We start from the raw sequence: 12,405 nt of genomic DNA on the forward strand, positions 1-12,405 counted from the left end.
CATGCACTGGAGATAAATGTAACAGAGTATTCATTCCAAATGGTCTTCCCTTGGTTTAATACTGACTGTCTGTATCATAATTTAAAATCTGTATCACAGCCTACCAAAATAATGATATGGCCTTTGCTGCAACTTCTGAGAAAGTCATACTACTGCTGTCAGAATCTTTCAGAACACTAAAGCTTCAGGTGCTAAAACAGCATACAGGCTAAGCTTTTCAAGTTATACTATTAGCTTCTGTTTAAACGTTTGCATAAAATTTCAACAAAAGGAACACAAAAATAATGCTTCAGGATTTCAAAGACATCACTAGTGTTTATCACCTTATAGACGAAAAGCAAGGAAGCTGACTAGATAAATAGCAAGGCACTTCCCCCTCTCTCTGCCTCTAAGCTTCTGAACAAAATTTTTGCTCTACTTTAAAAATGTCATCAGTTATGCATTTTTAGGAATCACAGTTCGGTTTGACATCATACGGAACAGTAGATATTTAAGCAGAGGAAAAACCTGAATCTCTGTATTGATTTTGTAACTGGTAAGATTCATTTTACTGTTGAACTGTTACACACATTTTCCTGATTATTCCACATAAAAGTAAAACTAGGTCTGTTTAAAGTACACACACAAATATAGCACATCAATAACCTGGGATTTTCTTTTTACTATATTGTTTTTATAATCACAGACATGCTTGCTAGGTAATATAATCAACATGAAACAAAATATTAGATAGAAGACTGGTTTAAAAACAAAACTAAACGGAAATAAAGCTACAGATATACAGATTTTCAGGGATTTTTACAAAGAGCCATAATAGTAGGAAACCTAAAATCTGTCAACTGTTAATCAAGTCTGGATGGATACCATAAAAAATATAAACCTACTACTGCTTGATGAGATGTTTAGTCACAGCATCTGAATATGGCAACCCAATCTGTATGCTTCATACTAAGGCATCTAGTTAATCCTTCTAGATCAGGCTTGAGAGTCACACGACCTAAAAATGTCCCCGAATATCTTTCCTAACTTCTATACAACTCTTCCAACACAGACAACAAGCAAAAACAAAAACAAACAAAAATCTTAGAGGTAGCTACTTCAAACTGATGTCCCAGTGAAGCACCCAAATGAAAAGCTCATGAACCAGTTCACACACTAAGCAAAATACAAAGAACCAAAAACCAACTAAGGTTACGTTCCAACCAAGTCCTATACACAAACCAAAGAGTTTTATAATGCCAAAATCTGTAACAGAAATCTAATTCTTTAGCAGTTCAGTATCCAGTGACTAACTAATCAACATGGAAACTGAAAACAAAAACAAAAACAAAAACTAGGCAGCCATGAAGCCTTTTCAAAAATTGGCAATCAAAACCTTACTATCCTGTAGCAAATTCAAAACCTGAACTAAAGTCTCTAAAACAACAGAACTCTCTAATAGATTATGAGATCACAGACATGACATTTAGTTTCCTGAACCATTTCATCAACATCATTATAAGGAATCAAATGCCTTTGTAAAAATGAAACAAAAAAACTCCAAGTTCACCGATGGAAAATGGATAATTTGTCCAAAAACATTGGACTCTATGCACATGAGTATCACCTCCTGATTATACCTTCTCTGCTGCTTCATCCCTATACTGGTCCATTGGGGCACCCTGATCTTCACTGAAAGTTATGGTCTAAACACAGAAAAAACAAAAAAAAATCTTTCCTTCCCTTAGTTCTTAGCACTGCTGACACACTCTAGCATTCCTTCAACTAACATCTACTGCCCAAATGCTATATGCCAAGTCCTATATTATTCATTTGAATTTTCTAAAACATTTACAAAATGCTAACAAAAAATAAAAGGGAAATAAACAACAGCAAAAAGAATATAAAATATCCTGGCTTACGTCCGAATTAAGCATTAGGATCTTACTAGATCCCTGCCCAGCAGGTATTGATAGCATGATGAAAGCCTTGTCAAAAATACTGCTAAGATAACTATACTACAACTCTCCAAAAGTGAAATATAACTATACAGGCACATTGTGAAAGTTCCTTGCTTTCCAGCTCAAGGTCAGTCACCTTACACTCTTCCGTATAATTTTTTTTTTCAAAATGAGGGCAAAGAGAACAGTTCTAATCTTGCCACTTAATTCTCATTTCTGGGCTAGGAGACCTACCTTTCTCACATTTAACAACTATAGCATTCTTTTACAAGAATGGCACGCCCTGCTAAAGAATTCTGGAAACATTCAGATAATACCTAGCCAATAAAGATCCTAAGATTATTGCAACAGAGAAACAACTTTAGTCCCTAGTTACACGACCTTGAGCATGCATTTGTTTTCTCTAAGCCTTTGTTTCCTCATCTTATGATATTAGTAAGATTAACCTCACATGGTTGTTTTAAGTATAAAGTACACCAGTGTAAATGAAGGGCCTGGCATAATGTGTGCTACCTGGCAGAAACACATAGTATGTCTCTTCCCTTTAAATATGCATAAAAATCTAACATCAGAGAATGGACAAAACTGTGACGCACCATCTTCTGGTGTACATGCATAATCACAATATCAAAATTCTACTTACTTCCAGCTCAAATAAATCCTTCCCTGATTTATATCTAGCACAATTGCTTTCCTTCCCTTTTGATGAAACCTCAGACACTTTACCAGTATCTATTAACATGATACTGTAATTATTTGTACATATATTCTCCATGTGAAAAATTAACTTAAAGCCAGAAACTCTTATTCTTCTTTCTTTATGCGAATTAAAGAAGTTTTTGAAAGTAAATTAAAACAAATCTCTTAATGCTTATCCATTTAGGAATAAAAGGACTACCTTGAATAACAGAAGCTTCTATACAAGTTAACAAATGAGTAGTTAGCACTTTCTTTGAGATTACATAACTTCTTCCCAAATTGTTATACATTGTTAGTAAGAGTTATATATTTAGTAATTTGTCCCTTGAGAAGGTTCTTGGTTCTCTGGAAGAGGAAAAATTCATAATGACCAGTTAGTGATGTCAATGTAATTGATTACTGTTGTTAGTAGAGTATGCAAATTAATTTCCCCCAACTCCATTTTTTTCTTGCTTCTAGTCCCCATAAAAACATAAAGAATAGTTTTATTCTATCTGCAGCTTGTAAGTATTCACAATGGTACATAAAAGAAACACACAGAGTAAAAGTTTGACCCTGAAAGTTGGGAGAATGAGTAGCTCTGGATACCTCTAAATTGATGCGCATTAACCCAAGTGCAGGCATATCTTTAACTGTTTTTTATTGAAACTATTAACACCCATTTCTCTGCCTCTTTAAACAAAACATCAAGAATATATTTAAAGGTCTTCCTGATTTCTCAGAGTCATCATTACTTACACAAGTATCAATTATTGAGCTACATCTCAATATCTGCTATAGATACTAGTGCCCCAGACAGTAAGTACTCCATATACACTGTTGGACCAGACATGGTATATATCATTACCAAGACATAGCAACAGGGACAATATTATAGACTAGTGTTTGTCCTCTGTTCCTACCTATTCATTTCCCCAGAGTTGAGGAAGGAGTTATGTATTTATCCAACAACCTCACTTCTCTATATTCTGTCTTTTCTATGCTTCTTTGCTGAGGTGCCACTTGCTGCTACCACTACAATTTCTATCACTTCTAACCAAAACACTTATCTCTGCTGCTCTCTTCTGTCTTCTCTGCTGCTTTCAATCAACTGCCCATCCATAAGAATGCAAAAACTAATTACTAAAAAAACAGCATAATACTATGAAAGCATACATTCATTTTTTAAATCAACATATATTTATAATAAATTCCAAATAAACTTTAGAATAAGTGTGTTGAGGTATGCAAAAAATCTTACTGAAATTTTTATTGTGGTTGCACTGAATACACAAATTAATTTGGGGAGAACTGGCATCTTTAAAACATTATGTCATCCCATGGTAATTCTCTTCTATTAGTTATGTCTTCTTTCATATCCTTTAATAGAGTTTCATAGTTCCTCCATAATGGTCTTTTGCATTCTTTTTAAAGGTTAGCTACTTGACTGTTGCTATTATGAATGTTGCTAAGTCAATTTTTTAAAAGGGGGAGGACTTGCCCTACCAGACTTTAGAACACAGTGCAAAGCCACTGTATAAAAACATTGATACTAAACACAAATAGACAACTGATCAATGAAATATGAGAAATAATTCGTACATAGTAAGTGTGTACTACCAATCAGCAGGAAAAGTGCAAACTGCTTGTACTCTACAGGAAGAAAAATAAAATCACCCCCCACACCTCACAGCCTATACAAAGGTAAACTCCTAAGAAATTACAGACCCAAATATAAAATATAAAATTATAAAGCAAATAGAAAATGGGGAGGGATATGTAATATCGGGTTAGAAGAGCATTTCTTCAGACCACAAAAACACAAACCACAATGTGTTGATTTACATGTTGTGACGTGATGATTTAACCACTTGAAAATTAAGGATTCCTTATCAAAGGCAGCTACGATGGACAGAATTAACAAATTATAACAACATCTAAAACTAACGCAGATTAATGTCTAGAATATTCAAGACGCTCCTACTGAGTAGGCAAAATGGACAAAGGATATAAATAGCCAATTCATGTTTATTTATTCAACAAATATTCATAGAGAACTTACCTTTTAAGTGCTAGGGATACAGGTGTGAACACAGATAAGGTCTCTGCCTTCAAGGAACTTGAGCAGAGAAAATAAATAAATACATACTTAACATAAGGTTTTGCTGTGATAAAGACAATGAAGAAAGAGAAAGCGGAACTCTCTGGGGACACGGCATTTAAGACGAGATCTGAATGAAGTGAGCGAGCCATGTGAATAAGGGAAAGAGTTTTTAGGCATAATAAAACAGCAAGAATGGGAGGTCTTAAGGAGAACAGAAAACAAATATGTGAAGAGATAACTAACCTCATTAATAATCAGAGAAATAAAAATTTAAATAATATACCACTTTACAAATGAAAGACTGGCAAAAATACAATGTAAGGTAATACAGAGTGCCAGTGGAAATGGAGGAAACGGGAACTACCATGTACTCCTAGTGAGAATGTACACTAGTACAGACATTCCGGAAATGAAGTTGGCAGAACTTAGTGAAATAAAGTATATGTATATATACCCTATCATCCAGAGATCCCACTCTGAAAAATCAAAGTTCTCCCAAAAGCCCATAAGAGGACATGTATGAAAATGAAAATCAAAGTTGTCTGTGGTAGCAGAATATTACAGACAAACTAGGTGACCATCACCAGAGGGCCAGAGATGTGGTAAGTGCATTCACTGACATACCTAGAGCAGTTACAAGTTATGAAACAGATGTAAAGAGATCCAAATGGGTAGCAGTTTTTTGATGTTTTTGGCACTGAAATACAATTTTAAAAAGTCTCAGATTTGCTTCAAAATAATACAGTTTGCAGAGGTGGAGTTGTGGGGAGGAGGCACTAGGGGAGGAATAGTTAATAATATGAAGCAAGATCAGCTCTGAGCTAATTGTTGATGCTGGATGATGGACACATGGGGGATTGATACTTTCTCTACATTTGGATCTGTTTGAAGTTTTCTATCATAAAAGGCATTTTAACATGTTGAATGAAAAAAGAAACAGAAGATCTTTAGCACAATATAATTTATATAAATTAAAAATGTGTGCATAAAACAGCACCATATATTTTTTAAAGAGACAGACATATTCAAAAAAACATTAGTACGAACATCTATGTAGGCAGAGAATTAGAATGAATACTGGGGATAAATGAGAACTATTTTAAATAAAACATGAGAGGAGTCTTGCCAAAAGCTGATAGTCTGTCATTAATCTGAAGAGTTTGATTAATTCAACTTTTTGCACCTGAGGTCAGAAAAGAAACACTAAACAAATACAGAGCCCTCCGGGACCACATAGGAGATGTAACTAAGTCTGATTTGGGAGGAGGGGGTATTCCTGCCCCATACCTTAGACACACTGAATCATAATCTCTGGGATCAGGCCAAAGGTTCTACTGTTCAATTTCCATTTCAGAGGAGAAACAACAGTACAGTAAGTGAAATAATATTCCAAGCTCACAAACTGGCAAGTGAAAGGGGTGGAATTCAAGCCCAGGGCCAGAACTGCCACTGTTATTCACTGTGCTACCAATGCTGCACTATTATACTTAAAACCTGCATACTATTACAGACTGAAGTTCCTAAATTGTTATTGTATCCCACAATGACACCGCTCTTAGCAACCACAGAAAAAATTAAATTCTATATAGTTTATATACCCCCAGTCATCCTCATCTACTTTTTCAACAAATATCCCACTTTTCTCCAAGATAAATCCTCTCTTCCAGTCACACTAGTCCTCCCTACTGCTTCCAGGATACCCACAACACTTCTAAGCAGTTTCTCCGAACTAAAATACCCTAAATTCCCTTCTATATTTATTTATATCCCATTCATCCTACAAGGTCCGGTATGCAGAACACTTTCACTGCATTAATTGAATGAACTCAAGTCCCACAGCTGCTCCATGAGGTTTCCCTGATGACTTCAGCACATACCTTTTCCTCCTTTAATTTCTTTTGCACTTACTCTGTACACCATTCAATTAGCACCTTATTACAGTAACACCTCATTTATCCAGCATCATTGGAAAAGGAAAGTGTTCATCAGAAGCAAATTTTCCAGAGAACCTAAGCATTAATTTAGGAAGCGGCAAAACAGAGTGAAAATAGTGCTGACTTTAGTTACAAACAGACCTAAGTTCAAATCCCAGTTCTGCCACTTACTAGCTAAGCGTCTTTGGGCAAGTATCAACAAACCTTTCTAAGTCTGTTGCATTGCCTGTAACGTAGAATATACTACTAACTTCACAACATTGTTGGGGGTATTAAAGAAATCACATATGAAGAATATGGGCCAGGTGCAGTGGCTGACGCCTGTAATCCCAGCACTTTGGGAGGCTGAGGCAGGCAGATCACCTGAGGTCAGGAGTTCGAGACCAGCCTGACCAACATGGAGAAACCCCGTCTCTAATAAAAATACAAAGTTAGCCGGGAGTGGTGGCACATGCCTGTAATCCCAGCTACTCGGGAGGCTGAGGCAGGAGAATCACTTGAACCCAGGAGGCAGAGGTTGCAGTGAGCTGAGATCGCACCATTGCACTCCAACCTGGGCAACAAGAGCAAAACTCCAACTCAAAAAAAAAAAAACTCATGCAACATTCTTTAAATCATGACTACAACTATTGGGCACTAATGCATTAAAATCATTTTATGGAAATATTCATCAAATGCATATAATTTGAGATTTTTCTCAGAGGACAGTGAATATAAATTGAGCATCTCTTGATAACTCATAATTCATTCAACATTTGCTCATTCAATAAATATTTAACCAGGGCCAACTATATGCAAAGTGACTAAGGATTCAAAAGAAAACATGGTAAACATGGTCCCTGCACTCTAAACTAGTAATTAAATAATTTCACTTTGTGTTACAGGATACAAGTGAAACAAGGTACAGGGTGGAGAATAAGGGAGGACCTACTTTAGAAAGGATGGTCAGGTAAGGCCACTGGAACCTGATAGATCAAAAGGAGCCAGCCATAGAAAGGGCTGGGGAAAGGGAACACTGTCCTGAGGTGTCACAGGGCTAGCATATTCAAGGACTGAAAGAAGGCTGTGGGGGATCAGGAATAAAAGGGAAAATAGCAAGAGATGTGTCTGCAGAATTAGGCAAGGACGAGATAATTCCGTGTCCTGTGGACCACCGTTAGTTTGAGTTTTATTCTAAAGGTAATAGGGAGTGACATGACAAGATAGATAATGTAAATGCACCAAGCATTTCAGGAACAGATGACTTTTTCTTATCCCTTTTTGGAGTTACCATTGACAAATCTGACTTAGCACTTCCATCTCAAAACAAAAACGGCGACAATACAGTACCATGATTTTCAAAGTTTTACTTAAAAGGGCAGCATCTTTTTTTAAATAAATAAAACATTTCATCTAAGATGGCCTCTCTGGTCTTCATTTCATATTATGTCACCTCCTTCAGTTCCTTCTATAACAGAGTTTGAGAACATTGGTATAGAGAACATTGGTTGAGGAGTCAGAAAATTTCAGTTATAGTCCTGACTATGACTTAACAGCCATATAACCTTGTGCAAGCCACTTAATGCCTTGACTCAACTTCTCCTTTACTAAAACGGATATAATGCCTGACATGCTTACCACACACAATAATAGTGTGGATCAGATGCAATAATTTGGGCGAGAAAAGCTGTCAACATCTAGAATGTAAACTGGAAACTACATATCTTAACAGATTTTGTAATAAATTCTGGTTGCTTGATTGATGTCCAAATCATTTTAAAATATTAAAGCTCCAAGCATGAATTAACTTGCGCAAATGTCCAAGCCAATTAACAAATTAGTGGGTATGGCATTAAATGAAATCAACACATCTACTGAATCCCTACTAAAACTGAGGCCCTATGCAATGCTATAACCAGTAACAAAGAAAAACTAAATTTGGTGTTTAATAGAGAATGAAGTTTAATTTTTAAATTACTTATTGAGTCTTAAAAGTCAGTATTATGTATTTTAAAATTAACAGAATACCTTTCAAATGTCTCACCATAAAAAATGATAGGTAAGAGGGTGATAGATATGTTAATTAGCCTGATTTAATCATTCCGCACTGCATACGTATATCAAAACACCATATTGTACCACATAAACTTATATAATTATTTTTCAATCAAAAACATTAAAAATAAAAATTATAATAAGTCAATGGGTTAAAAAATAAATATGCTGTTCTCAATTTCTCAATACTTTCAAAGTGTTAAACTTACTCATTTTTGTGAATCACTGAATTAGGTTATATTTGCGCATAAAAAGTTCATCTGAACTAGCCTACCTTCAAATAGGTTGGCTTCTCTCTTTAAAAAAATATAAAGAAATAACATGAAGATAGTAATTTTCAAGCAATTATAAAACAATGTAAAATGGTAAATCCCCTTTGCAGCTATTAGAAATAGGAACTGGATATACACACAGCAAAATGGGTAGGTCTAAATGATTTCCTATGGGGCTGGGGGTTGTAGAAATGAGGAACAGGTATAGAGAATAAATGAATGAGTAAATGAATTAATGTCAATTAAACAGCAGAAAAGGCCTGACATGAACCAATGATAATACCATGCCATGAACTGAGGAGTATTAACTCAATAATCTATACTTAAAGGCTTACTCTCATAGTATTTAACACTATGAGAGTATTAGGTTGTGATTCATAAAAATGAACATGTTTCACACTTTAAAAGCACTGAGAAATCTAGAACAGCATATTTTTACTTTTTTAACTTTAATTATAATTTTTATTTTTAATATTCTTGATTGAAAAATAATTGTATACATTTATGTGATACAATGTGGTATTTTCATATAACTTGTAAGTTATATATAAGCTAGACTTAGACATCTACACTTACAGAGGGTTGACTTAGAAATAAGTAGTTATATAGATAGGTCAAAATAAATAGTTATATAAATAGGCAAATACACTAGATAGACTAAGTCACATAATTTAAAATACCTACTCTAAAGGATTGACCCTTTATTATTAATCTATTTTTAATGTAAAAGATACAGGAAATTTTAGAAAATACAGATATACAAAGTAAATCTTGACAGGTATTGGAGAAAGGAAAAGATCAGATTTTACCAGTGGTTCTTTTTCAATTAAATGAGATGAGGGATTTCTATCCTGTTTCATGAAAATAAATCACAAGTACTTTTTACTCTATTTTTAAAATGAATGCTTCATCATTACCAAAATTACAGAATAAGTGTACTTTTAAAAGAATTTTTTGTTTTTTTGAGATGGAATTTCGCTCTGTCGCCCAGGCTGGAGTGCAGTGGCACGATCTCAGCTCACTGCAACCTCCGCCTCCTGGGTTCAAGCAATCCTCCTGCCTCAGCCTCCCAAGTAGCTGGGATTACAGGTGCCCGCTATCACGCCTGGCTAATTTTTATAACTTTAATAAAGGCAGAGTTTCACCATGTTGGCCAGGTTGGTCTCGAGCTCCCGACCTCAGGTGATCCACCTGCCTTGGCCTCCCAAAGTGCTGCTATTGCAGGCCTGAGCCACCACGCCTGGTCTTGAAATTTTTACATAGTCAAAAACACCTAAAAATCTAAAAATCTACAGTTTTACTTGAGCTTCAGCAAAAAAAAAAAAAAGGCAGGAGATTCTCAAATACATTTATTCTTTGTATAATATAAGTTATAATATAAATTATAGGTCATAATTCTGATTTATATTATATCTTATCTTTTAACTTTCCATTGACTAGATTTTAAAAAGAAATACAATCTGGTAGAAAGGAAAGAAAAGACTTTTTATAGCTCAGTCCAAACTGAAGTAGAAACTCAGGTTCCTTTTAAGTGATGAAATTGAAGCAGTTTCATATTGGATGAGAGATGAGCCAAATGATGAACATTTTACCTCCAGAATATTCTTCACTAAAAATGTATTTAACAAGCAAACAAAAAGAAAATAATTTCTCATATATTTTTATTGTGCACACAGAAAATTTACAATCTTAACCATTTTTAAGTGCACAGTTCAGTAGTGTTAAGTGTATTTACATTGTTGTGAAACAGATCTCCAGAACTTTTTCATCCTGCAAAACTGAAACTCTATATGATTAAACTACAAACATTCAATGAAAACAAGTGGGTTCCAATATAGATTCTATAAATACTGAAATGCGTGCCCTTAAGTTTCTAACTGCTTTTGCCTCAGATTCTTTGTCCACAAAATAGAGTACAATATCTACCTCACTGGGACAGAAAGATGATGAATGAAGTCATTAGCAGAACATCATTATGTTCCTTGGGTCATTCAAATATGTTAACAGTTTACTAAGAAATTATACATTGGCCCTTTATCTTTTTTAGAAGACCAAAGATAAAAAAATAGTAATAATAATGACTAATATTTTCATGGGGCAGAATTATTGCCCTCAAAAAGCAATCACAAAACAATCCATGCGACTGCCAAGCCAAATGAATCTTTGGCAATATCCTATGGAAAAATATCTTTACTTATGCCAAGTAACAGAAAAGATTTCCTGGCGGCCTTAATAAGCTTCAGGCAAAAATGTTTATCTACTTCAAGTGTTCCAGTAGCCATTTCAGTAAAGAACCCTAAACAATACAAAGTCGATTACCTTACCCAAATAAAGTTCAATTAATAGGATTTTCTTCAATTTCCAGGTTTCAACACATCTATAGAAGAGATTATCATCCAAGTTAAAAGATATTCTTTCCTTTCCCTTAAGAACAATAAACCAGTAACTTGTAGATTACTTGGGAAGACTCAAACCCAAAATTTTGCTTCTCTCCTCTATTGCTTATGTAAGATATGATGGTCATAAGATAAACCCCAAACAGAATTGTCTTTTATTATAATATTGTTATAATAAATCATATTACAATAATATAATTGATATTACAATATTAACTTAAACAGAGAAATGAAAAGTTTTATCTTCATTTCAATTATGTCAGGAGAACAAAAACTTCTGCTGCTTCATCACTGCAGTGCATTGAGGCACTGGATTTCAAGGCCTTAAAATGGGCTTCAAAAGATGGTCTTTGATTTGCTGTCTTATATCAAATCAAGGTTACCTCTAATATCATCCACCTATGTTAATTAGGTCTTAATAGTAATCCTTGAAATGCTACATTAAAAGTAGGAAAACATAATCAAAACCATAATGTACATTTATTTCAGAAATTAAAAATATGCAAAAATTAAGAGCATATGATGTTAAACCATCTGTTTCTTCAATTTTAAAAAATCCTTTCTCAGTTTCTAAATATGAAAACTGTAATTCTCTTTTTTCAAAATGAAGTGGTAATCCATGATCTATAATATGAATAAATCAATATAAACATGTACTAAAAATTAGTAGTCTTTATGGAACAGAGTAACAATAATTTACAGTCTGGAATCCAACACATCCAATAAATAGTAACACTAATGCACTCTGTAAATTTACTGTCAGCATCTTTTCATAATGTTTTAAATAAAATGATTTTGCTTTTATATATTCAGCTATCACAACTCTACCAAGATTAAATGGAATCACTCAAACTTAATTTTTTTACCTAAATTCTAAACCATAATCTACCAGAAGAAATGACAATTTGCTTGTTTTTCCTATTTTGTTGCTTTTTATAAGAACTTCCTTTTTTCACAGGTACAATAAATTACATATGCAAATAAATAAAAGCAAAACAAGCAATCTGAATGTTGCTTTTATATGTGGTATAATGCTTTGCAGCCTGG

General features: G+C 34.2%; 1 protein-coding gene across 15 annotated transcripts in view; it reads right to left on the minus strand.

The window, feature by feature from the left end:
* The window catches only part of SSBP2 (single stranded DNA binding protein 2), a 336,920-nt gene that overhangs the window by 302,881 nt on the left and 21,634 nt on the right, over window positions 1-12,405 (minus strand). The window contains exon 1 of one of the 15 annotated variants that reach the window (XM_063665466.1): window positions 11,287-11,305. The exons of the other annotated variants lie outside the window; for them this stretch is intronic. The gene's annotated coding sequence lies outside the window, so the exon portion shown is untranslated. Of the gene's footprint in view, window positions 1-11,286; window positions 11,306-12,405 lie in introns of those variants that run through there. 15 annotated transcript variants of the gene reach the window in all.

The sequence above is a fragment of the Pongo pygmaeus genome, chromosome 4 (assembly GCF_028885625.2).
Source record: "Pongo pygmaeus isolate AG05252 chromosome 4, NHGRI_mPonPyg2-v2.0_pri, whole genome shotgun sequence".
NCBI lineage: Eukaryota > Metazoa > Chordata > Mammalia > Primates > Hominidae > Pongo > Pongo pygmaeus.